We start from the raw sequence: 26,048 nt of genomic DNA, 5'->3' as shown, positions 1-26,048 counted from the left end.
CGCCATGATCCCTAGATCCTTTTCTTTTGTTATCTCAAATAGGAGGAAATTCCTAATTGTATTTTTCATAGTTCCTCTTCCTCCCCTTCCTCCTCCTTCTTTTGTGGACCTTTCTTTTTTTTCTGAGCATTGAGCCCGATGTGGGATTCAATCCTGGGACTCCAGGATCACACCCTGGGTGGAAGGCAGAAGCTCAACCACTGAGCCACCCAGGCGGCCCTAAATGAATGAATTTTTGAAATTGGTCTGACATCTATTTTTAAATGTTTGTGGGTTTAAATTTGTTTCTTTTTTTTTTTTTTTTAAAGCTTATGATTTAAAAACACTCTTGGCTTGATTAATGCTAATACGGCCATAGGGTTATCTGAACACTTTTGAGAACACTTGTGAGACACAAAGCAGGTCTTATTAATACTTTTGCTGGATAAAAGGTGTAAACTGGGACTATCTCAGGTCAGCCAGGTATATTGGTCACCCTAATTTTAGAAAATAAGATATAAAAACCTTTTCACATTTCCACAAGTTTGATTTTCTTGGCTTTAATTTTATACTAGGGTTAAGTCAATCTTTTTTTCTATTTATCTGAAGAAGTAGTAAAAAGTGTTTTGTTAATAAATTCCTTTGCTGAGGAGAAATAAAAGTCAGTAAATAAATTGAGCTTTGAAAATAGTTTTATATTTATTTTTACTCCAAACTATTGCACCTCGTTTTTGGTGACATGGGGAGGCTTAAATCTAATTCTAAATGAGATTAGAGGATTCTTGTTTATTTTTTATCTCTAGTTAATATCTTTTCTTTTTAAAGCAAATTATAAATGCTCGCTTTTACACCTGAGGAATGTGAACTCTGATAAGTGTTCTGTCTTATGGAGTTAGTTTTCATTTAAGAATTTTTAAGAATTTTAAAAAAATAAAATTTAGGCTTCAAAATAAAATACATGCTTATAGTCAGTCCAACATTTATCCTTGCTCAAGCAGAAATATTAAGGCTTACAGTAATATTAAAATCGGAAATTTCCTCCAAAACTTTTATTCTATATATTTTTCGTATGAAAAAGATAGGAATCTGGGGAAGAAGTGTAAGGAGCTGATATGTGGTGAGTCTATGAATGCATATTTATACAGTTATGCCAGAGCAGGTCTGCAAGGGTGTTAGTAGTTTCTCTCTTCTTTTTGCTTATCTGTATTTTCAAACTAGGGTTTTTTTTTTTTTTAAGATTTTATTTATTTATTCATGAAAGACAGAGAGGCAGAGACACAGGCAGAGGGAGAAGCAGGCTCCGTGCAGGGAGCCCGACGTGGGGCTCGATCCCGGAACTCCAGGATCAGGCCCTGGGCTGAGGGCAGGCGCTAAGCCGCTGAGCCACCCGGGCTGCCCCCAAAGCAGGGCTTTAATTTCCGCTCGTTTCTGGTTACCTGTCGGTTCCCTAAACGTCTCCTGGACACGCGTACTTGCACCACGGGAAGCGCGCTCGCCGCGGGGCACACGGCCGGAGCCTCTCACCCGGTGGCCGCTCTTCGGGGATGTGTCAGGGCCTCGGCAGACTCGGGATTCCGAGGGCGAAAACGCCATCGCCCGATTAAGTCCAGAAGTTCAAGGACTCGGCGCGGGAGACTCCGTCCGGGCTGAGAGCGGGGTCTCGCGGGAACCTCGGGCAGAAACCAGCGCGAGGCCCTTAGACGCCCCACTCCGCCGCCCGGGAGGCGCACCCCGAGGGGCGGGGCGGCCCGGCCGGGGCTCGCGGAGCGCGCATGCGCGGCGAGGGGGCGGGGCCGGGGCGGGGCTGCGCGCGACCTCCGGAGCGGCGGCGGCGGCGGCGGCGGCAGCGGAGTTGGGGTTGCGGCGCGGGCGGCGGGTTCGCGGCCGGCCGGCTCAGGACGACCCAGACCCCGGCCACGGCCCGCGACTTGGTGACCAAGCGGCGGCGCTACTGCTGCGGGGCTCGGGCGCGCGGCCCGGCGGCACCGAGGACGGCGGGGCAGCAGGGCGCGGGCGCCGCGGGCCGGGGCGCGCCAGGTAGGTGGGCCAGGCTGGGCGGGGGGCGGCGCGGCGGGGCGGGCAGCCGGGCGCCGGGATGCACCGGCGGGGCGCGGCGCGGCGCGCATCTCTACCGGGTGCAGCGGACGGAGACGGCGCCCGCGGTTGTCATGGAAATCGGACAGCCTAGCGGTTCGCCGGCGGTTGCGTCTTTGGAGAACAATCCAAGCCTGGCCGACCCCTAGCTAGGAGGAGACCTGGGCCGTCTCGCGCTGAGGGGAGTGCGGAGCTGGAGCGGGTGATGGGGAGCCAGGATGCAGGACGCGGCGACCCCGAGGCCGCGTCTTGGCTCTTGCTTGGATCTAGTGACTTCAGACGCTGAAGGCCTCGCTGTGTCTCGGGTGTAAACATAACCGGGTAAAAATAAGCATGCATCTCAATCTCGGTAGGACATCTGGTCTCCATCCTCAACTCTTTCCTTTTCTGCGGGCCCATGCCCACCCGCCCCCCCCCCCCCCCCCGATATTTCTGGCATCTTTGCTTTTTGTGTATTATTTCTTTCTGGCTGTGCTAGGCAGTTAGTTGAGGCCTGAGAAATTTGCAGGGAATCTGTGACCATCTCTGGAAAAGCCAGTCATGAATGTGTAGGCCATAGAAGATTGAAACACTCAAAACGTCAAAGGTAAATTTATGTCTTTGTGGGCGAAGGGATCGGGGATGGGCTTGCTTTCCCTTCCCCTTGTCGTCTGCCCTCTGACATTACATAATGTTGTGTTCCTCCCCGCCTCGAGTTCATCCATAATGACAGATCATGAAAGTATTTCTCTGGCTGAGAAAGAAGTATAAGCATTTGCAAAGCCCATTTTCTTGTCTTTTGCTTTGCTACTGAAGGTGTTTTGGTTGGGAGGCTGCTTAAGAGTAAAATGCCCACAGGGCATCTAAACCGGGGGACTAAGGGGTGGGGTGGCAGTTTGAGTGTTGCAGTGAAATTCTGCTGGATTCGTCTTGGTTCACGGTGGGTTGGGTGGCCTGTGGGCAAGCCAGTGGGGGTGGGGCCTGAACAGGCTGTCTTGGGTGAATCCTGGGTCTGCCACTTGCTAACTTTGGTTCTTAATTTTCTCAACTCTGAAAGGTGAGAACAGAACCTGCCCTGCCATTTGTTTTGGGATGTAGATGCTGTTGGCATTGGTAAATGCACATAGAATAGGTTGTCCTAGAATTAAACTTGATTTTTCATTGGTTGAAATCAGGCTTTCTTTAAGAGGAATTTTGGTTTGGGATCTAAGCTAAGGCCTTGGTTTTGGGGGATTTTTGGTAAAATGTTTACATCTGGAAGATTCAATTCATCGATTTCTCTGAAGAAAGATGAATGATGGTGCCCACGTGGGGAGGCCAGTGTAGTGGTTCCGTTGGAGGGGAGCTGTCAGAAGACCATGATGCTGTCCCAGGGGTGGTTGTTGATTGTGAATGGAAACCCGCAAGGCCCTGTTCCCTGTGGGGTCTTGTAAACACACCTCTGTAGCAACAAGCCAGAGTTCCTGGGAGGGTGTGCCCTGAACACAGGGCTTCAGTGAAAGGAAGCTGGACAGATGCAGGGAGAAAAGACGGCTTGTTTCTCCTGGCTTCAGCATCAGAATTGGCTCTGCTGATTCTAGTGGCTGCTTTACTTCTCAGTTTTCATTAGGCTTACGCCATCTCAGTGTTTATCTGCTTTAGACTTGAAGTCGGGTAGGTTTGTGCCATTGTTTGGGAACCTGGATATGTTCTTGTATTGCTATTAAACTGGATATTAGGATTTTTTTTTTAAAGGTTGCCTTAAGGAAAGGATGAAATAGAATAATATACACAAGAGGTTGTTGTGAATGGTAAAGCACCAGAGAAATGGGGTGTATATGGCTGAGAGAACCACTGACCCTGCAGGTTCCTTTAACCAGCGGCCTACCTGAGAACATTTTGCTCAGTCAGCAAATCTTCGAATCACCCAAGGAATGGACAGAAAGGCACGTGGGACCAACAGACCCCTGACCCCCACCCCACAGCATCTCAAGAATCCAGTAAGACAGAGGGGTGAGGAGACTTTGGACTGAGGTTGGACCTGGTTTCTTATGAAAAATTCCTTTATTGATTATGAATTCCAGCAAAGTCCTCAGCATCATCAGCTACTCATGGTGTCAGGATGTTTTGGCTTTCACTGAGGAAAAAAGAGGACAGATCTGCAGGGAAGGAGGCTTGATTATGTGGTTGCTTCTTTTGTAGAACTTGATTAATGGTCTGGTCTTGAGAGATCCTTCAAAACATATTTTTCTAGTGTTCTGGAAGAGAAGGTCTGTGAGGAGACTGTATTCTGGGGAGACCAGTATTAACACCAAGCAGGCCTGCTTTATTTTGTCTTTCTTGTGCTTTTAAGGAAAATACCATCATGAACTGAATACACAGAAATTTACCTATATTTTTATACTATGCACACCTTGCTTTTTTTTTGATTGTTAAAACAGTATTTCAGATTTACTGAAAAGTTGCAAGATTATTTCAAAGAATTTCCAGATATGCTTTACCCACATTCACCAAATGTTGACATTTGCTACATTTGCTTTATCCCTCTCTCTCTCTCTCTCTTTTTAAAGATTTTGGTTTTATTTATTCATGAGAGACACAGAGAGAGAGAGAGAGGCAGAGACATAGGCAGAGGGAGAAGCAGCCTTCAGGCAGGGAGCCCAATGTGGGACCCAATCCCAGGACGCCAGGACCACGCCCCGGGCCAAAGGCAGAGCTAAACTGCAGAGCCACCCAGGCGTCCCTGTCCTTCACTTGTATTTGTTTATGGGTGATTACTTTTTTTTTCTGAACTGTTTAATGGTAACCTGCAGCCATGATGCCCTTTTACCTCTAACTACTTTATTGTGTATATCTTAAAAACAAGGACATTCTCTTACATAACAGTATAGTTATTAAAAATAAGGAAATCAAACATTGATACCAAACTATTATTTAGCTTACAGGTCTTTTTCAGGTTTTGTGAGTTGCTCCAATAATGTCTTTTGGAGCAAAAGAAAATCCAAGATTATACATTGTGTCAAATTGTCCTGTCTCTTTAGTGTCCTCTCATCTGGAACAGTTACTGAGTCTTTGTATTTTATGACATTGACATTTTTAAAGACTGCCACCTGCTTTTTTGGATAATGTCTCCCAATTGGGGTTTGCCTGCTTCCTCATGATTAGATTAAGATTGTGTGCTTTTGGCAAGAGTAGCACAGGGATGACCCTTCAGCCATCTCAGCAGGTCCCATCAGGAGGAGGCATATGCTGTTGGTTAGTCCCATTCACTGGTCACGTTAACTTTGATCACTTGATTTAGGTAGTGTCTGCCTGGTTCCCTTATAGAAAAATTACCATTTTCCCTTGGTAATTAATATGTATCTCATAGTAAGATAACTCGAGAATCTGTAAATATACTGTTACTCCCCATACTTTGACTCACTAGTTTTAGAATCTGTTGATGATTCTTACCTGAACCAGTTATTATGCTGGCTGACAGATGGTAACTTTCTAATTCCATATTTCTTTCTATACTTACCAGAGGGAATTGTACTGAAAGGAAGGACATTTCTTTCTCCCTTGTTTATTCTTTGATTTACACCCCTACTCTCATGAATTCCTGCTTTAATGCAATAGATTATAGTCTCTTAACTCTCATTATTCATTTTTTTTGCTAAAATTGTCCCAGACTTGGCCTGCAGGAGCCCCTTATGTCCTTTTGACATGTCCTCATCATTCTTGAAGGACTTCTTCACTCTGACACAAAACCTTCGACACTCAGCTTACACCTTCCAGCCCTGGAATTAGCCATTTCTCCAGAGTCTTTGTTCCTTTTAATGGAGAATGGTATTTAAAAACCAAGATCTGGCTTCCAGGTGTGCTTATTGCTACTGAGGTGTTGCTGCTTCTAGGCCCTTTTAGTGGATATGTGTGTCCATTCACACATTGCATAAAATTGTCTCTGATTTGCATTTTAAACTTAATGCATGAAAAGGTTTTTGTTTTTATTTCATTTTGACTTTGGTCTGTATTCCAGAGTTTGGGCTTATCACAATTTATTTAATTGTCCTTTATCAATGGACATATAGGTTATTTCCAATTTCACACTCTAAAGGTAGTGGAGAGGGGCACCTGGTGGCTCAGTGGTTGAGCATCTGCTTTCGGCTCGGGTCGTGTTCCCAGGGTCCCAGGGTCAAGTCCTGCATCAGGCTCCCTCTGCCTCTCTCTCTGTGTTTCTTGTGAATAAATAAATAAAATCTTAAAAAAAAAATAAAAATAGTGAAGAATTTGTGAATCAAATCATTAGGATTTGATGATCCTAATTTGATGATCATTTGAATGATCAAACAAATCATTTGTTAATACTTGCAAATATTTCAGTCTTCTGGATCCCTAGAAGTAGAATTTCTGGGTCAAAGAGCAATTTTAAATGGACAGCTTTGACAAATTGCCCCCGTTTCCAAGAGGCTTTCACTTTGTACTTCTTCCATTAGAATGTGAAACTCCCTGTTTCTTTTTAATTCTGCCAACACTGAGGAGTATAAATCTTGTCAATTTTTGCCAATCTAATGGATAAAGAAGGCATTATTATTTTAATTATATTTCTCAAATTATCAGAAAATTGAAAACCTTTTCATATTTGTTTATACTTTTGCTTCTGTACATTATGTGTGTATATCCTTTGCCTACTTTATCTTATTAGATTATTTATATTACTACATTGTGGAAGTTACTGTAACTTTAGACTTTATTCCTGGGAGCCTTAGACATCTCCTTTAAGCATTATATATTTTTCATCCTAGAGGAAAAGGAAACTACCATTTTCTGAGCACCCTCTATATCCCAGGCCCTGGGCCAAGTGTTTATATGCATCCCCTGCAAGGTCTTGTTAGAAGGTGAGCTGTGGTCTTGAGGAGTCAGCTGAGTGAGAAGTGATTAAGGTATCCACCGAAGAGTGGTTAGAAGAGCTTGGACTAGGATTCAGACCCAAGCCTGTCTGGATCTAGTGCTATTTCCATTAAATCACTTAGCTTCTTCCACAGGATTTAAAAAATAAATATTCTACTTTATTGTATCAATGTAGGGATGGGGATTAATTACTTGGAGCCCCCAATATCAATAACTTCTATTTCTAGTATTTTGATTTATAGGGAAGGAACTTTGAGCATGCATACACATCTTTCAAAACCATTTCTTTTATCTCTGGAACTATTGTGGACTCTGAAACCAAAGTCCCTGTGAGCCTCCAGCAGCTATGGGACTTTGGGCAGGTAGCTTCATCTTTCTGTATCTTGGTTTGTTCATCTGCAACTGCAGAGGCTTGTTAGGGGGTTGGGTGAGTTAATACACATCAAGTGCTTGGAATGACACCTGTGCCTGCCAGCACTCAGGGACGGGAACCTTTCTGATGAGTTCGTGTGGGTAGTGTGGAAGTTGGAATGAGAGCAGCCTTTTCTCTTCAGGTTTCACCATCCCTTTTTCATAAGCTGGCTGGGAAATGGGGAATCAGGGCCCCTGGGTGCCATGTGTTTGTCCCGTCAATATGGTCTCTGTGCACACCTTACGCATGCTCTTTCACATGCCTGCCAGCCCATGCAGCCGGCTCCTAGTGTTTGCTCAGAGTCCTGCACCTAGGGCAGGTGAAACGCAGCAACCCTTTCTGGGTGGAATCTGAAAGTTCCCCTGGTGAAGGCCTTAGAAGCAGGAAGTCTCCGGGGGAGTGTCTACGGTGATAAAGACAAGTCCATTTTCTGCTATGGAGTCAGAAAGACGGAGGGGTGTCCCCTGGGACGGGATGTCTGGAGGAAAGCATTTGGCGCCTTGCGGCTCCCTTCCTGGGATCAGAGCCTTTCCCTCAGACATCTGCTAATTCTCCTGGCCTGGAGTTGGCGCAGTGCCCTTCCTGTTGCCCTTACTAGGTAGAATTCTGAGGTCTGAAATCCTCTGCCACTCTTCCTGTCCACCACGCCCTTACACAGTGGCCCTTGCACTGCTGGGGTCAGCTGCCGTCTGATAAAATTCATTCACTCCAGGATGTGGGACTCCTTCCCTTGTCCCGTGTTGCCTGCATTTCAAATGGTTCATCCTCTAACCCACCAATTAGAGTTTTCAAGCAGGATGACCTAGGTGTACAGATTCTGGAAGTGGCAGGTATACATTTCTGAAGAGGAGGGTGCTTTTAGAAAACAGGGATGCCCGGTTCAAGAGTCTCCTGGATTGTGGGGTGTGTCTCTTGGGGTGCTTTTGGCTGCCAAGTAGACAGTAAGGTCATTTATTAATCTCCTAGAACTGGAGTTCTACTCTATCAACAGTTTTGCAGTTTCAACAAGGGCGTAGATTCTTCTCTCTCTGGCCATCACTGCTGGTATCATCCCAGAATTAGCCTTCTCATGTCGATGAGATGGTCCTTATGGTCAGTGGGACTGTGTGTTTCCCGGCTCCTGACACCAGCCCCTCCCTGGCCACAGCCCCTACCAGCTCTCCCTCTGGTCTGTGGGAGCAGTGAGGACCACATGGCTTCCCCGGGACCCAGGGCCGGAGGCTGTGAGAGTGCTGTGTGCTGATTGGCTTAAGAGTGTTCCTCGGTGTCTGGGCCCCAGGCCAACGGCATCAGCATCCCCTGAGACTTATTAGATGTGCAGGCTCAGGGCCCTCCCCAGCCTACTGGATTAGAAACTCTGGGATGGGGCCTAGCTCTCTGTTTTAGCAAGCCCTCCAGGTGATTCTGATGCAAGCTCCAGTTTGAGAATTGTTCCTAGTCTAATCAGGAACACCCCCGATTCCTCACCTGGAGATGGGGCTGGCTTTTCCTGAATCCAGAGAGGCTTATTCCCAGAGTAGGAAGAAGGGAGAATGAGTGTTGGGTGGTCAGCCCGTAGTGTAAACAGAGGAGCCTGTGGGTGTCTTTGCTCTTCATGGCCCCCCATGGCCTGTGTCCCAGTTCACTGACCCAGCTGTTTCCCAGCCTCCATGCCTGCAGCCTCTCCAGCTTCTCTGAGAGTGGCTCACATCCTCCATGCGGGACTAAAAGGAAGCAACATGGTGACCTCCCAGCCCCAGGTTCTGTCTCTGGCCCAGTGGGGATAGGAGTCCCCTGGGCCAGCTGCTGAGGATCTAGACTGGCCCTTATGACTCATTCTCCAGAGCTATTCTGGAAGTAGGTTCTGATGTGTAGAGTGTGCTTACTCTGCTACTCCTTGCTCAGAAAGAAGTAGAAAATGGTACAGTTAGTAGGGACTTGGGAATGCTTCAGGAATTGCCCTGGAGACAGCCTAAGGGACTCCTTTCTGTGGCAGTTTATAGTTCTCTCTGGCTCCGCCCAGTGTGACCTTTTTGCAAGTGCAACTCCAACTTTTAGGTGAAGAGAAATAGCCACCTTCATGATATGATTTCTGAGCTCAAAATAGTTCAGTGTTTCAGATTTTTCCAGAAACTAGTGAGCTGAGATATTTTGGATTTTGACTTTTCAAGGCTTTCCAAAGTATTTCTAGGTTTTCTTGACTTTTCAAGGTTCATCCTAACCCAAGAAGCCTCTGCTGTACTACATCAGTGCTAATTGCTGAGGAAGAGCACCTGAGGAAGAGGCGGGGTGGCAAGGGTCCAGAACAGTGTTTTTAAAACAGCAGCGGTTTGTGAAATTAATTTGAGATTGTAACTAGCATTTAAACATTTTTTAAAGGGATCCCTGGGTGGCGCAGCGGTTTGGCGCAGTGGTTTGGCGCCTGCCTTTGGCCCAGGGCGCGATCCTGGAGACCCGGGATTGAATCCCACGTCGGGCTCTCGGTGCATGGAGCCTGCTTCTCCCTCTGCCTGTGTCTCTGCCTCTCTCTCTCTCTCTGTATGACTATCATAAATAAATAATAAAAAAAAATTAAACATTTTTAAAAAAATTAAAATATGCAAATACATGTCTTATAGGAATAGTAGGCATTTTTTGGTAAAACATGTCGTTATTTGCATGTTTTATGTTTGGGTATTGTTCCAATGTCCGTGTTTCCTACTGTGAGTTTCGGCAAAAATGTGTTGAATCTAAAGGTTGAGAAAGGAGAGGAGGGGGCTTCCGTGACTATGTAAGCACACACACATGCTGGGTGTTTTCCTGGAGAGAGGGCCTCTGGTCTTCATCAGAACCTTAGTGGAGGGTTGGGGGGTCTATGACTCACCATAAATGGAGAACTGCTGATCTGAAAGGGGACTTTTATCAGTGTGGACCACTGGGAATGAAGCTGGAGCCCAGGAAGACAGCAGAACAGAAGGTGTAGATGTTGTGGTCTTGCTCCAATTTACTGTCTGTGGTGTTTGACCACCTGGGCCAGATCCTCCTGGTGATGTTGAGGATCCTTGGCATGGCTACTCTGAGTGATGGGGAGGCAATGGCAGGGAATGGAGGGATTTGTCAGAGGCTTGCAAGTTAACTCTGGATACCTGACCCCTCCTTCTCCTAACAGGGTGGATCAGCATGTCTGCCTACACCAAGAGAGCGAGAGAGAGGGAATGAGACGAATAGGTTGGTATCTGAATCCACCTTGTTTTGAAGCCGGCCCTGTTGGAGCCATTGCTACCTGTGATTCCCTCTGCAATCCTTTGTGGCTTAACAGGACAACTTCCATGTTACTTTGGTTGCCTTTGGGATGCATGTGTTATACATTAATGCAGGTGTTTGTCTGGTTTGTGTCACAAGACATATGCATATCTTTGGGGTGTCTGTGTCTGGTTTTGAGGGGGACAACTTGGATTATGAGAAGAAAAAGTGATAGACCTGAACCTAAATCAGCTTTCTTCTGGGATATGGGGGAATTGTCTGGCCCACAGAGGGTTATATGAGTTAAATAATGTAAGTAGGAGATTGTGCACTGTGATGCTCTGGGCCGGTGCAGTTGGCAAGTTACTATCCTGTGGGAGACTCAGTATTTTTCCTCTCAATTCTATGGTCTTGATAACCCTGTTTTTCCCATTTTTGCCCCCATTTAAAAAAATGTATTCAGTTTTCTCAATATCCTTCAAGTCATGTCCATGCTTTAGAAAGTTTCTCTGTGGAAGAAAAATGGGATTTATAATATTTGAAAATTCTCTAAGGTGAGATATCTTAGCTACTTTCCAGGGTTGCAGCCTGTTAAGCCACTCAGCTTGCTTATATGTTATTGGAAATACTTTTTTAAAGATTTATGAATTTTTAAATTGAAGTATAATTAATATAGGTGTTATATTAGTTTCAGGTGTACAACATAATGATTTAGTAATCCTGTGCATTATTCAGTGCTCACTATGATAAGTGCCATTATCATCTGTCACTAAGCAATGTTAATACGGCACTTCTAAAGTTTGTGATGGGGTCCTCTAGAACTTTCCTTTTGGGGAAAGTTCACTGCCCTACAGTCATTGCCATACCAATTCATTAGAATTCTTGAACTATAGCAGGAAAGAGTCTCCTATTATTTTTTCCATCCTCCCCACCCCATCCCAAATACCATTTAGAACTTTCTTTAATAATAAAGGTGGCAGGTAAAAACATAAGGAGCCTTTTCCATTATCTTAGGTTGCAGGAAACCTTGTAGTTTTTGAAGTTGAACACACTGTGTATTCCTAAATTTACATTAATCACTATCCTATTAAGTATGTAAAACATTCTTTTGCACTGATGCACTTTCTATCTCCCTTCATTAAAAGCATAACAACCATTAAAAAAAAAATGTATACAAAAGGCTAGGGCACATCCATCTCTGACTCCTGCTCAGAGTACCTCTGAGGGGAAATATTGCAGAAGAAGGTTCTGTGAGGGGACTGCCAGCAAAGGTCAGAGAAGGATGTGGGCAGAGGGGGAACAGGGAAGTGGGAGGGGCCCAGGTTCATAAAGTTTTGTGAGGTGGTCACTGACCCAGCTAAGCCTTCTACTGACACTTTTTTTTTTTAAAGCACATAAAAACTTGTGATTGTGTGAATTGGATGTTGAATATTTTCACATTTCTTATTCATTGCTTTGGCTGTGTTCTGCATATACAAATGTTAAACAGTGATCATATTATATAATTGGGTGATAATCTAATGGCTGATAAAATGCAATAATAGAGCCCAATTAAGATAGGACTGTGTGCCAAGAAATGTTGAGATACCCCAGAATCCTCCAAACATTGTTACTTCTCTGGTTCTGAAGAGGAGGGAATGATGGGTGAGTACATTGGTCTGAGGGAAACACCTTGCTGGTAGTTTCCCTAAGGCAGCAGAGAAGCATGCATATGGATTTTGCCCCTGACCTGTCAGTGACTTGGTAAAATCCTGCCCGAATCTGACCTCTTCCTTCCTTGTTCATCTAGGGAAGACAAGTCCCTCATTTCTTTCTCCCTTGGTCACTAGTCCAACAGTGAAGCAGAGTCATGATCACGTCTGAGAGCCACATGAGTAAAGTTGGCGTTGGGGGACCACCACCCCCCCCCCCCCCCCACACACACACACACAGACACAGTGTTTAGGGAAGTACTTTTTTGGTCTGTGGCCTTGGAAATCAAGCTCCTGCCTCTGCTCATTCACTTCCTGGCTCTCCTGTGCAGTGGTTCAGCAGCAGCTTCCTAGAGTACATACAAGTACATACACTTAATGCCAGAGACCCTGTCTGTGTATCATGCAGACTAAACTCTTCCTGGTCAAGTAGAGTGCCCGGGGCCTTTCCCTGGCTCTTCCTCCCTGGACCCCTCCCCATACCTCCCTCCTGAGGCTGTTTGTGTATGTATAGTCCCCCTAGTACAGCTATGGGTTTTATGGTGACACTCAAATCTTTCCCATTTTCTGTGGACTGATGGAGGCTACTTTACTTCATAATGTTTTCCCTTGATAATATATGCACTGCAGTTCAGATCTGGATTGTCTTTCTGGCAGTTTGATATCCTTCCCTAACTTCTTCACCTACCTTTCTGACATCCTTTTACTCTATTTTTGACCTTTTCATTTCCTGTTATCCATTCCTGACCTTTTACACAAAGGGTGCGTGGATTTAAGGTTATTAGTTCAAGCATAAACTGATGAAAAAGAATTGAAGACGGAGCTTCAGATGGATACAACTGTTCTAAATGCCATCCCTCCAAGAAGAGCCCTGAACAGATTTTGGGGATGCTTCCATCACTAGAAGCTGTCACATTCTTCATTTGTGTGTCTTTCTCCTTGAAACACTGCAGAGCCCATAAGACCAGGAACCTATCTTACTTGATAGTGCAGTCTTCCACACAGTTGGCAACATACCAGTGATTTCCTAAGATACACATTTTGTGATGGTTGTTGTAGGCACCTTTAAACTAGATGGTAAAAACAAAACAAAAAAAACCCCTAGATGGTATTTTGAATCACTTCACCAGAGGGAGAAAGATGTGTTTGCATTTTGAGTCAACTTGATTATTTAATCATTCCTTAAGTAGTCAAATATCTCAAATATATATAGGATATATATATATCTCAAATATAGCTAGGAGTTAACCTTGTTGGTCACAGAAGAAAAGCCAGCAGAGTTTGTGAAGCAGTGAAAAGCCTTTTGCAGATTGGTTGCCTGGCTTAAAGAGAAAGGGTACTTCCACGATAGCAGTACCACTCCTACACCGACTTGGTTGTTAGGAAGCATCAGGCTACCCTGTCCAGTATTCAGATCTGTCCTCATTACCACAGCCAGCACAGCTTCAGCCCCTTCCATAGCAGAGTTTTCAGCTGCAGTGGAACAGACTCATTCCAAACAGGATTAGATGAGATCTTAAATGCCAGGGCAGTGATCACCATGTCATTCCTCGGAACTGGGAGTCACAGGGTCTGACCAGCATTATATATCTATAGGTTGGCTGTTTTGTAAACTGTTAAAGATTGTACCCATATTTATCATGACTCCTAGCAGCCCGTGGCTTAGACTGTGAACTGCATTTAATGGACTAACTGTAAAGGATAAAAACAGGGACTGTTTTTGCCTCATAACCTAGATTTGTCTGCACTAAATACACAAGCTGAGCTATTAAATGGTTGGGGCAGTAAACAGGAATTCTGTATATTAAAGCTTTTTGAACTTGCTACTCAGAGAGGCCTACAAATAGGGTTGGTTGCCTTTTTTTAGGATTATAAATGTTGATTATATTGGGGAGAAACTTTTATAAAGTAATTCTACAACACCATGAATTTTATTATGCTTTTAAGGTCTGGTGAGAATGTACTCACTCCAGCCTGGAGCCCATGGTAAATTTGAGAATGCTTCATTTAAAGTATTCCTAAAGTATTCGTTTTGGAAAAAGGAGATTGTTAATGAACTTAAATCTAAAATAGTATCCTCCTCTATCCCTAGCTTTCAGCATTCCAGGATGGTGACATTTTCCACCATTGGATATAAATGGGGAATGATAAAATTGTTAGTATTAACATTTGGCTGCATATAACAGGAAAAAAATCTGGAGGAAAAGAGGCTTAGTCAGGACAGGCGTGTGTTTCTCGCAGTTAGGACTTGTGTCCTACCTTCCCTGTGACAAGGCCCAGTGCCTCCTGTCTAGCGTGGTGGCTAGAGTGCAGCCAGCTCATGGGTCTTCCAGACACCAGACTGGAGGAAGGCAGACTTCCAGAGAACTCCTCATTAAATTTGTCTGTAAGTCTTGTTGGCAAGCCCCGAACCCCTGGCCACACCTAGCTGCAAGGGAGGCGGACAACCCCAACTAAACGTCAGGGTCCTGGGCCTGTCACTAAGGAGGAAGCAAAGAATAGACAGTGGAGGCAACCAGCTATGTCTTTCCTGCAAGTTATCTTTTTTGGAAGGTTTTTATGCTTGTTGGTAAAATGTTGGCAGAATTTTTGGAAACCTCTGGGGAGGCTGTAGGCATGGACAACTAACTGAAAAGCTGAGTGCTTGAGACCTTTCTCATTTCCACATTGCTTTTATACCAGAGGCTGAAAGAGGTCACTCAATCCTCCTTCATTTCCTCATTTGAAACACAGAAATGTTTTTAAATTCTCAGAGTTCTGAATTAAATTCTCAGGGCCAGTGCTGAGGCTTACAGACCATAGCTGCTTTCCACCAGTATTCCCTCTGGTGCCTCTGGACCCGTGCGTGCATCCAGAGGGAAGGGCTGCCTGTATGTAGGGGGGTGAATTTCAGACAGCATGTGAGATTCAGACAAGGACCTGTGTGGACAGGATACCCTGAGTGGGAAGGGGGGGGCAGTCCGGGAGGAGGCAGGTAAGCTTCTCCCTGCACCCCCACCCCCCTGTGGTCTCCAGGGCTGGCTCATCCTTCCCTACCCTGATCCACCATCGACAGGTCCCCTCCCAAAGTGTGGGGAGGGCCAGTCTCACTAGCTGAATTGAGGGTAGCACATGCATGCTGGGTCTGTGTTTCTATCTTGCCTCTTTCCTTCCTTGTCCTGCTTTTCCTTTCAGGAAGGTGATCCTAAATGTCCACTCTCTTTTGGATGAAAGGGATTTAATAACCAATTTATTCTAGGTGTCCGTAAAATTGCACGTGTTCTTCTTTTTGAGGCATTTGGGTTTGTTTTTTTGTTTTTGTTTTTGTTTTTTTAAGATTTTAGTTATTCATGAGAGAGACAGAGAGAGGGGCAGAGACAGAGGCAGGGGGAGAAGCAGACTCCCTGCAGGGAGCCGGATCCGGGACTCAATCCCAGGACCCCGGATCACAACCTGAGCTGAAGGCAGATGCTCAACCACTGAGCCACCCAGGTGCCCTGAAGCATTTGGATTTTAAGAAGGATAAGTATGCTGGCAGTTTCTAAACTCAAGAGAGCCTCTCCAATGGTCAGATATCAGACCAAGGAATAGGCATGGGTAGGAGAAGTTTGGGCCATTCTTTGCCTGTCATCGACATGGATGTAAGCATTTGTAAAGGTGGCTGGGCCAGCTGTTCTTGTCCTTTTCCTTCTACCATGATCTAGTGCATGGGCTCGACATACATGCCTCTCGTGTGCTCACACTCCACTCGTGCTCGCACACACCATTCATGCATGTACTTACAGCTGCCACTTGCACATGTGCATACACATCTTTCCTGTACCACAAACACACCTTGCAAGGCAGTAGCTGCAGGAAGTTGAGCTCCCCTTAGGAGCCATGCTTTGCTTTCTGTCTGACTAGAATCCCTGGGACTTAGGGGTGTATACGTGCACGTATTCAAGAATTTTTACAAAGAAACACCCTGAATTCATGCCTCTGAAATGAGGAAATTTCTTTTTGTGTTTCCAAAACTAACAATGAAAATTTGCTAATCTGTAGTAATTTTTTCAAACCTTTAAAAAAATGTTAACTTCACATTTTAAAAAGGCAAGGGTTATCAAATGGCCCTTTCTCACCTTCTCTACCCCAGGAGTGGCTGCTGTAGGCAGTGCATGAACATAACACCTTTCCTCACATCCCAGCAGGAATTGTTACTTCTTGAGCTGTTGCTTCTCTTCCAGATTGTTTTGCTAATCAGTTCTTATTTGGTATGAAGATAGGTTGGTTTTTTTTTTCATCTTTGAGAGTGAAATGTTCTACTTAAGGGAGGTCTCCATCAAACTTCATGGAACTACTTTCCTTCATGGGTGTGCAGATCCATGTGTTATGTGGGACTTGTCTTCCTATTCCACAGGTGCCCATGCTGAGTTTCCGGCCGCAGAGAGCTAGATGCTGCACTTTTTCAGGGGAAACAAAGACTGTTGGGACACCCTCAGTCTGCAGTATGAATGCAGAAAGTGAGGCCCTGGCATTGGCGGGGGTGGGGGGAAGTGGTTTTGATTTCCATGTTTCATCTCCCACTCTCAAGGGAGTATGGTGGAGAAGAAAAGTACAGGCGAGGCAGAAGTTCTTGAAATACCACTGACTGTAGAAGGTGGCTGTCAGCACACTTCACACGGCCATTGACCCGGGTAACTCTTGCCAGGGACATAGCAGGCATTTGGGCAGCATCTGAGTTCAAGATGGCAACCACCAAAGGCCTTGAGACGCCTGACGTGGAACATCTGTGAAGCACAGAATAAAGTCCTAGGTCAGGATTGTCAGCACTCAAGCTGTGCTCTGCCCAGTGCAAGTGACGCTCACTGTGAGACAAGATGGACGGATGGTGCAAATCTGGACTATCCAGGGGAAGGAGTGACACAAAGTGGACCTGGGTCAGGTGCTCACCCTTGGTGTTGGAGAACTTGATACTTCAGTTGTCTGGCCTGGGTCTTTTGACCACATGCGCCCCCAAGTTGAGTGGCCTGAGAGAGCAGGTGCATGCACAGTTCCACCTGTGGAGTGTAATTAGGGGGTGAGTGCCAGGCCACCAAAAGGAGGAATACAGCACCAAGGTGAGCTAATTTACTCCAGGTACCCCGAAGGGCTGGCACGTGTGGGGCTCAGTGCCTGGCTCACTTGCATCCCTGTTTGGGAGCCCTCTTACCCTCTCCTCCTTGGTGTGTAGTGCCTTGAGAGTAAATCCTTAGGAGTCTAGAGGAATCACTTAAAATGTTAAATTCTGCTTTACTGTGTTTTATGGGGAGGGGCATTGTGTCCCACAGTGGCATTCACATTATGTAGAGAGTTCTCTGGAGACATGCCCAGTGAACCTAACAGATCTGGGGTGTTGAAGGACACAAATGTCCTTCAGGGCAGGAACAGTAGCTCAGTTTTCTTTGTATCTCCAAGTATCCCACAGTGCCTGGTACAAAATAGGTGTATAATCAGTGTTTCTTGAGTGAATGAATGAACAAAGCTATGATTTCATTGTCAAAAGTGTAAGAAAAGCCTCAGCCTGTCCCAGGAAGACAGCCCATTTCCCAGAGATCAAGTTGGAGTTCATTCTAACTTAGGAGAGGGAAGTGAGATGGCAGCTTGTGGCACAGCTATACCTCCAGTCACTTCTCAGGGTGAAACTGAACCTAGCAGCTTGTGTTCCTGGGCCTGGTATGTTCTCTCTGTGGCCTGTCAGCCAGCTGCTGGAACCTAGCAGCTGTTTCTGCTCCTCCGAGAAGGGACCACACCTTCTTTGGGCTTGATCATCTTGGATTTTTTTTCTCTCTAAACCTAATCAACCTTTTTCCCGATGCACAGGGTTGAAAGTGTAGTACTAAAAGAGAAGCCCAGTAGGGTGCCCCCCTCCCTTCTTGGGTCTTAGGGACATCTCAGGACTTCATGGAGAGTTATGTGACAAGAGTGGGGCAATAGCTCGAGCTGGGAATTTCAAGAGAAAAGTGTGGGGAGGACTGAGGGTAACGCATCAGGAAGGAGGCTGAGGAGAGGCAGCCTCAGCTCACTGAGGGGCTCAAGGTCCATTGGGCCCTTTAAAGTTTGGGACTTCATCCCGCACAGGAGTTTTTTTAGACTTTTTAAAAACCTTGTCTGTTTTGCTTATATCATTATTTTAAATGACAAAAGCGATTCCAGAGTCTTTTTAAGGGTTTGAGGAGACCCTTGCTTAGATGGTAATAGTTTTTATAACTGTACCTGTACTCTAGCCAGGTTTGTGGGCCAAGATGGACTCCCTCATTTCTGTTCAGTGGCATGGGCACTGCAGCTCACTGGGCCCAGGTACAAGGCCCCCAAAACTCACCATGATGGCCAGGGAGCCGTGTCTGTGAAATGATGGAAATGAAACAGGATTAGGGAAGGATATTCTAGACCACCTGTGAAAACTGGGCCGGCTGTGAGGAGGAGCACTGTAGAAATAGGGGTTTCTAGAAACAAATATTAATTGTGTCAGGGTCTTCTCCCTGCAGTGAAACAGCTTCAGTTGGCCCTACCTCCTCCACAGACACACGCTCTCCTGTGACCTTGTAGGGTCTTCACAAAGTAGTGCAGTGTAGACAGAAAACATAGTTAAGCCTTTTGGCCAGTGGCTGGGGGAGAGGGGTTGGTAGTGGTTGTGCTAAAACACTCTCCTCCTCCAACAGTTTGTGACTCTGGGGCTGGAAGCATAAATGTTACTGTGCCATATAATGTGGTGATGTAGGCATGATGGAAGAGCAAGGCTGGGGAAGAGGGAAGTGTAGGGCAGAGAGCGAGAGACGCTGGCAGGGGCAAGGTGATGGACATTATTTCTAGTAGCAGGTACAGCCTTAAAGATTTCCTCACCTGCTGGAGGTGATATTGACCTAGAGAAGCACCCCTTTAAAACCTCTGCCCTCTTGTTAGTGGCTATAATACATTAATGTTACTTGGTGGGAGTCCTCAAAACCTCTTTGTATTTAGCTTTATGATATATTTGAGAACATTTTATGTTATGTTTCACAATAGGCATACCTGTTCATGGTTAACAAATTATAAGGTATAGCAGGATATATGGTAAAGTCTGCCTCCTACCCCAGCCATGCAGATCCAGCCACACAGGTTCCCTCCCTGGAGACCTAATGCCATGTGTTTTTTCTGTGTTCTTCCCAAGATTTTCCATATATGCCAACAGACTTATGTATGTACACAGTAAAATTTTTTTTCATGCCCGCAGTATCACATTTCATGTCCACTGTACCCCTCACCATCTCCCCTTACTGTGTCTGGGTACTTACTGCAAAGAGTTTCTCTTTGTTTTGCCCAGCTGTACAGCATTCCCCTGCCAGGCTTTAACCAACACTCTATTGAGCATGGTAGTCTGTTCCCGGCCTGTGCTGGGCACTACTGTGTTAGCTCTTTGAAAGAGGCTCTTCTCCCCACCCTCTGTGCACCCTCTAGCTCTCAGGTATGGATTGAGTATTGCCATGGCTGGAAGGAGAGAGTGAGGTTAGGTGACATTTGGAAGTTCCTCCCCATTGATTGTGATTTTCATCTGGGCTATAACTTTTTCTTTGGAGAGTGAAGGGCTGCTAATGGTTAGATATTACTGTTTATAAGATATGCTTCTTTAAAATATCACCTTTAATTCTACACAGACCTTTTAAATCAATCCATAGCATCCTGAACAAGGCTAGTCAAGGCCACCTTTGACCCCAGCTTTAAGAACAGTGGCTCTAAGGGACTTTGTGGGGCCCATCGCAGATCCAAGCTACCAGAGGTGCTGCAGATGGTTCTGGAGTGATGTATCAGACAGCCAGGACTGGGAATGCATTGTGCTTATGGAATGGAGCAGACTTCTAGTTGTGGCAGTGTCAGGCTGGGGCTGGTTCCGGCCATTCCCATCCAGCATATCGGTTGCTCCCATCACCATGCAGTGTATCTAAGAGGGAAGTGAGCAACCTGGACACAGGCATTGTAAATATGTCTTGGAGTCATGTTGGATGGTCCTTGTCAGCTTCTCACTCCGGAAGACAGTCCTGGTAGTTCACCACAGTGAAGTGGGTGTGCAGTTACTCCCTGTGGCAACATTGTACAGGTGGAGAACATCTGGGAGGGGTCGTGGTGGGCTCCTCGGAGCATGCCCACTTGTTAGCATTCACTTATGTAGATTTCGGGGACACATGAAGTGACCATTGCCCCACTGGCTCTGGGGATGCTCCAGAGAGTGGGACTTGATGATAGCCCACCCCCAGAGGGTTTCTAGGTATATATGTCTTTGAGGCTGCTTACCAGCCCCTGGGCAGGTTTCAATAGGATGCATCCAAGCCGTGAGGCCTCTGTGGGGGGAGCCAAGGGCTGGCAGATGTTAGATGATAGCCCCTGGGGTCAGCTGTGTGCAGTGCCAGTGGCCGAGAAGCACGAGGTAGGTCTTTCTTCCGGCCATGGCTCAGTCTTTATATAGTGCTGTCTTCTTTCTGCCCTGTTAGCTGTCAGCCAGTTCAGGGCCCTGGTCTCTGCTGGGTAAGCCCAGCTATTGCAGGAGATCAGAGAAGATGGGGGCAAAGAAGGCAGCTCTGGGGCCAGCAGATGACTGCTTTCAGGAAGTGAATGGGCTTCTTCTTTTTGTTCATATTTTCTCTAAAATACTTTTGAGGTTTTCTGGCTCCACCCTGAGTGCCTTTGTGGCTAAGGGCTGCTTGGCCTGGTGGAAGGTATGCTTGGGCAGGCCCAAGTCAGGGTGGCAGGGTCCTGGGGCAGCACAGTCCTGACTCTGAAACTTTATGGGGGCAGAGAGGAGGCCAAAGAGCTGTCAGGATCGCGGGGCCTCCTCCACACAGAGCCCAGGAGGAGGCTGCTAAGAGCAGAGGAAGTGGAATTGTTGCACATTTTGCATTTCGACACTGGGACTCAACCCTCAAGAAGGAAAACCAAGTGTGGGGGTGCACGGTGCCAGGGCTGTAGAAATGAAAAGAAGAGGTCAGAGGGCCAGACGTTAACCGCCCTGTCTTTTGCTTGCCCAGCTGGCTCTTCTGGGCTGGCCCTGGCAGGGCAGAGTTCTCGGCCCCACACCAACTACAGGGCCTATTGCTGTGGGTGATGGCCCTGTGAAGTTCTCGTGCTGTGTTTATTCAAGGTAAGAGGGCCCTGATGACAGCTCATGACCCCTAAGGCCAGGAGGGTCTAGTCTGTGAGATGTGACATCAGTAAAGCTAGCCATATGGATATCTGAGTTAATAATTGTACGAGGTGTTTAAGACAAATGCCTGTGACAGTATTCTACTTATATGGCAGGAGCTAAGAGTCCTTGCATAGCCCGGGAAACTCCCTTTGGGATGCAATTGAGAGAAGCAATAAATATGAAGGTTTTTTTTAATGGAAGCAGGATAATTGCAGCATAAGGCTGTAGCTCTTCACACCACTTGTGGAGACTGGCTGGTGGTCCAAGGAGGATGGCACAGACCATCCTTCAGTGTTTGTGATTGTTTTAGTTTCTACTCTGCTGGGCACCTTGCTGATTGCTTCACATGCGGTTCTCATTTAATCCCTTGTATTAGTTTCCTAGGGCTGCTGTAGCAAATTCTTGCAGACTCGGTGGCTAAAACCAACAGAAATTTATTCTTTCACATTTCTGGGGGCTAGCAGTCTAAAATCGGTATCACAGGGTCCAAACCAAGGGTTTAGCAGTGCTGTGCTCTCCCCAGTAGTGTTAGGGAAGAGGCTGTTTACCAGCCCCTATGCAGGATTCAGCGGGACACATCCAAGCTGTGAGGCCTTTCTGCAGAGAGCCAAGGGCTGGCAGATGTTAGAAGATAGACCATTCCTTGCCTTGTCCGGCTTCCCATGGCTGCTGGCATTCCTTGGCTCCTGACCCCCAACCCCCCATCTTCAGTGCCAGCTGTATAGTATCTTCTCTGTGACTTCTTTCTGCCTCTGTTTCATGGCTTTCTTCTGTCTGAAATCTCCCTTAGCCTCCTTCTTGTAAGGGCGTTTAAGATTGGAATTAGGGCCCACCCATGTAATCCAGGACAATTTCCCTATCTCAGGATCTTCAGTTAATTACATCTGCAAATATCTTTAGTTAATCACATCTGTGAAATAATACTCAGCAGGTTCCAGGGATTAGAATGTGGACATCCCCATTACTTGCCCCACTTATGGGATATGGTATCCCACATCAGCCTTCAGAAGACATTCAGGGGATGTGTGAGGAAGCCAAGGCTGGGAGAGGCTGAGCAGCTCTTGGGTGGCCATGGTTCTTTTTTCTCTCTGCCTCTGCAGTAGGGGCCATTTTGTGATGTTGCTGGAAATGCTCTTGATAAATAGATAAGCCCTGTCATTTTCCTATGTTGTTACCTTGGTTTGAAAAAAATAAGAGCTTTGCGGTCAGGTGCCATGGGCTGCAACTTGTTAGGGACATGTTTGTTGAAAGAATGAATTTGTTTCACTGTGGCTGGGATGGTTTTGGGCAGCCTTGTTCTCATCTGTATGTTGATGGTAGAACAACCTGGTGAAAATTAGTTGGTATCCCATGGGTGAAATGGCCCAGCATGGATGTCCCAACAAAGGCATGCATGCTGAGTCCTTATTCAGTGTGAGTTCCCAGTCCCAGCCAGGGAGAAGTCACCTGAAGAAGGCCAGGTGACATGTAGCACTGACGGTGTTAATCCCTGAAAGAAACAGTGCATTGGGAGATGTGTAAATAGTTGACTCATTGATAGGACAAACGTCAATCGGATACCTACTTGTGCCCAACAGTCTGGAAGGCAGAAGGGAAAGAACAGCAAACAGAACATACTATTCTTGCCCTGGGTTGGGGGCTGGGGAGCCAGAGGACAGACATTTGAAAAGTCATCCCACTATTGTGGACTGAGGAAAGTTGCCTTGATATGAATGTGAACATACATGTGTATCACATATTTGTTAATATTTATATGTTATAAATAATGTGAAAATTGACAGTAATTCATGTTCCTGAGTCTGATACATATCTTCAGCTCATTCTCCTTCTTGCGCCCACCTCAGTGGCAGTTCAGATAACTCCCTGGGCCCAGTTAGCTCCTTCCCCAGAGTGGAGCCTGTGTCCTACTTCCTCTCTACACTGAGCCCCCTGCTCAGGTGGGTGTAGCCCTGGCTTCTGCCCAGCAGCCTGGCATCCGGGGCTCTGACCTCCCTTTGGTCACTTGGCTCCACGTCCAGCTCTGCCCACCTTGCTTAGTCTGTATGCTTGTCCCCCACAAGTCTTGTTCCTGCCTTTCCCCAGATGTTCAGCGAGGCCCCTTTCTTGTGTTTCTTAAGCTAACCTTGTTGAGCACTCACTGTGTACCAGGGCCTGTTGGCTCAGGTGGGGTGACACATATTCCCTGTCACGATTAGAAGCCACTAGGACTAGTGGAGCCTTGCTGAGTGCTAATCACTGTGCTCTCTCTCCATGTGCATCATTTTGTTTAATTCTTATAAGACTCTCATGGATTTTTGTCTATCCTCCCATCTTGTGGATGAGAGAATTGGGCTGCAGAGAAGTTAAATTACCCAGCTGGTCAGTGGCAGAGCAGGAGTCACAGGTCTTTCTGTCCACAAAGCCCCTTACTCACCCTTACTTAAGTCAGGTAGGCCTTGTCAGTGATAGATCAGCCACCAAATGCACAGCAGCAAGGAAGTGCCAACCTCCTGCTGACAGGAGGTGACAGTGTCTGTCTGCATGCTTTTTGATGGGGACCCACAGTTTTATTTTCATCTCTCTTTTAAATACTTGTCTCACACTTGAATATGTTCTGGCAGTCATTGAGGGAGCAAGCCAGACTTTTTGGACTCAGCCTCTTTGAGCAGAGCCGGGGAGACAGAGTTGCTTTGTTTTCTCCCTGGATGCCCAGAGCCCATGCTTACATTCCCCACCTTCTCCTTCATCTATTTATCAGTCACCACTCTGTTTCCTTGATCTCCCCATCTGCTTATCTCCTTTCTCCTTTCCCTGTCTGTGTTACCAGTTAAGACTAAGAACCTGCAATGTTAGTGACCAACCCCCACCATGTGGTTGTGTCAGGTTCAGTAGAGAAGCAGCATTGTTGGTGTCCTCCACTCTTGGAAATGAGCAGAAAGTCTCTTCTCAATCTCCATGGATAGTATTTGAGTGTTTGATGTAAAGCTTCTTTTTCTTTTCTTTCTTTTTTTTTTTTTAAAGATATTTATTTATTTATTCATGAGTGACAGAGAGAGAGACTGAAAGGCAGAGACACAGGCAGAGGGAGAAGCAGGCTCCATGTAGGGAGCCCGACGTGGGACTTGATCCCAAGTCTCCAGGATCAGGTCCTGGGCCAAAGGCAGCAGTAAACTGCTGAGCCACCTGGGCTGCCCTAAAGCTTCTTTTTCTTAAGTAACAGAAGATATTTTTACATATACCCGGCACACATACATTCATATTTGATTTTCTTGTATATATGCATGTGGAAATACACACTTGATTTTTCTTGTATTAGCATTTTCCTTATTTTAAACTAGCAAAAGCCAAATGAGTGAAAAAAGCATTTGTCTATTTGCTTAGAAACTTAAATATCATCTTAAAGGTAATTTTATATGAAAAGAATTATTCTCTAGGTTCCGTATAACTTATAAATGGGCTTTTGGAATGCAGCCTGTTGATTGAACTGCCCAGAAGTTCAACCTCATCTTTGTGGAATTCCAGAACTGAGTTTTAAAATATTTCTCAGTGATAATGCTTTGTTCACTTTCCAGTGCAATGAGACCATGAACTAACTTAATATGTGATTGCCCTAAATAAGTGGAATAATAGTAAAACATTGAGGTTTTATAGTAAGGAGGTGAGATACCCCAATTTTGATATCTCAGTAAAGAGAATAGAAAATCTGAAGGTGCCATCAGGGAAGTATAATAAAGGAAGGGAGGGAAATAAGACCCATACCAGAGTTAATACCATGTGAGGTAAGGCTGGTAGGTCACATTTTTGGTCCTGAGATCTGTGGCATTTCTTTTTTGTTGGTCTTGAGCCTGAACCCAGCCTTCAGTTTGTGAAGGAGAAACAACACACACCCTTTTAAAATATATATATTTATTTTTATTTGAGAGAGAGGCAGAGGGAGAGGGAAGGAAGAGAATCCCAGGAGCGATATCGCTGAGCATGGAGCCCAACTTGGGGCTTGATGTCATGACCCCAAGATCATGACCTGAGCCGAAACCAAGAGTTGGACGGCTAACCAACTGAGCCATCCAGGTGCTCTGAAACAACACACTCTTGAAAGCCATAAACCAAAGTCTCCAAGCAACTGGGCAAACCATTAGCTACTGTCATGAGTCAGCAGTGATCTATAGCTTAAGCTCTCACTTGGTCCATGTCAGAATCAGCACTTTCTGGCTATTTGATGTCCTTATCTTTCCTGATAATCTTTAATAAAGATTTCTTGGGAAGCATGGTGGCAAGAGCACTGGACCAAGAGCCCAAAGTTGGAAGACCTAGTCAGGAGTGTGACTCAAGGCAGGTCATAAAACATCTCTTTGCCTCAGGATTTTTCTCTGTAAAATCGGTAGACTGAAATTGAAGTTTGAGATACAGGAATCGGTTTTTGTGGTTGTAAAACGTGGCACCTATGAATTTAAGATAATTTAAAGAATAAATGTGTTTATATTTCACCTCAGCTACAGCCTCTTGGGAATTTGAATAATTTTGCATTTTACATTGTTAGTAAATACAAGAAAATCTGCATTATAATAGATGCATATTTCATGTAGTTATTCATGCTAGAAATTCTAATGTAACATCGATTGTATAAAATTTGTGACAATAATTACCATTAATAAAAAAAAAAGAAAGCCATAAACCAAAGGCCCACGGAGAATAT

General features: G+C 45.6%; 1 protein-coding gene across 28 annotated transcripts in view; it reads left to right on the top strand.

The window, feature by feature from the left end:
- The first annotated feature begins 1,777 nt into the window (after positions 1-1,777).
- The window catches only part of INPP4A (inositol polyphosphate-4-phosphatase type I A), a 135,091-nt gene continuing 110,820 nt past the window's right edge, over positions 1,778-26,048 (top strand). For 11 of the 28 annotated variants that reach the window (XM_072741131.1, XM_072741125.1, XM_072741113.1 and 8 more), the window contains exon 1: positions 1,808-2,016. The gene's annotated coding sequence lies outside the window, so the exon portion shown is untranslated. Of the gene's footprint in view, positions 2,017-2,051; positions 2,395-10,460; positions 10,520-26,048 lie in introns of those variants that run through there. The other 17 variants (XM_072741126.1, XM_072741114.1, XM_072741119.1 and 14 more) reach the window with 9 other exon arrangements.

The sequence above is a fragment of the Vulpes vulpes genome, chromosome 16, assembly GCF_048418805.1.
Source record: "Vulpes vulpes isolate BD-2025 chromosome 16, VulVul3, whole genome shotgun sequence".
Lineage (NCBI taxonomy): Eukaryota > Metazoa > Chordata > Mammalia > Carnivora > Canidae > Vulpes > Vulpes vulpes.
The sequence above is the reverse complement of the archived record's forward strand: the minus strand, read 5'-3'. Positions and strand labels throughout refer to the sequence as shown.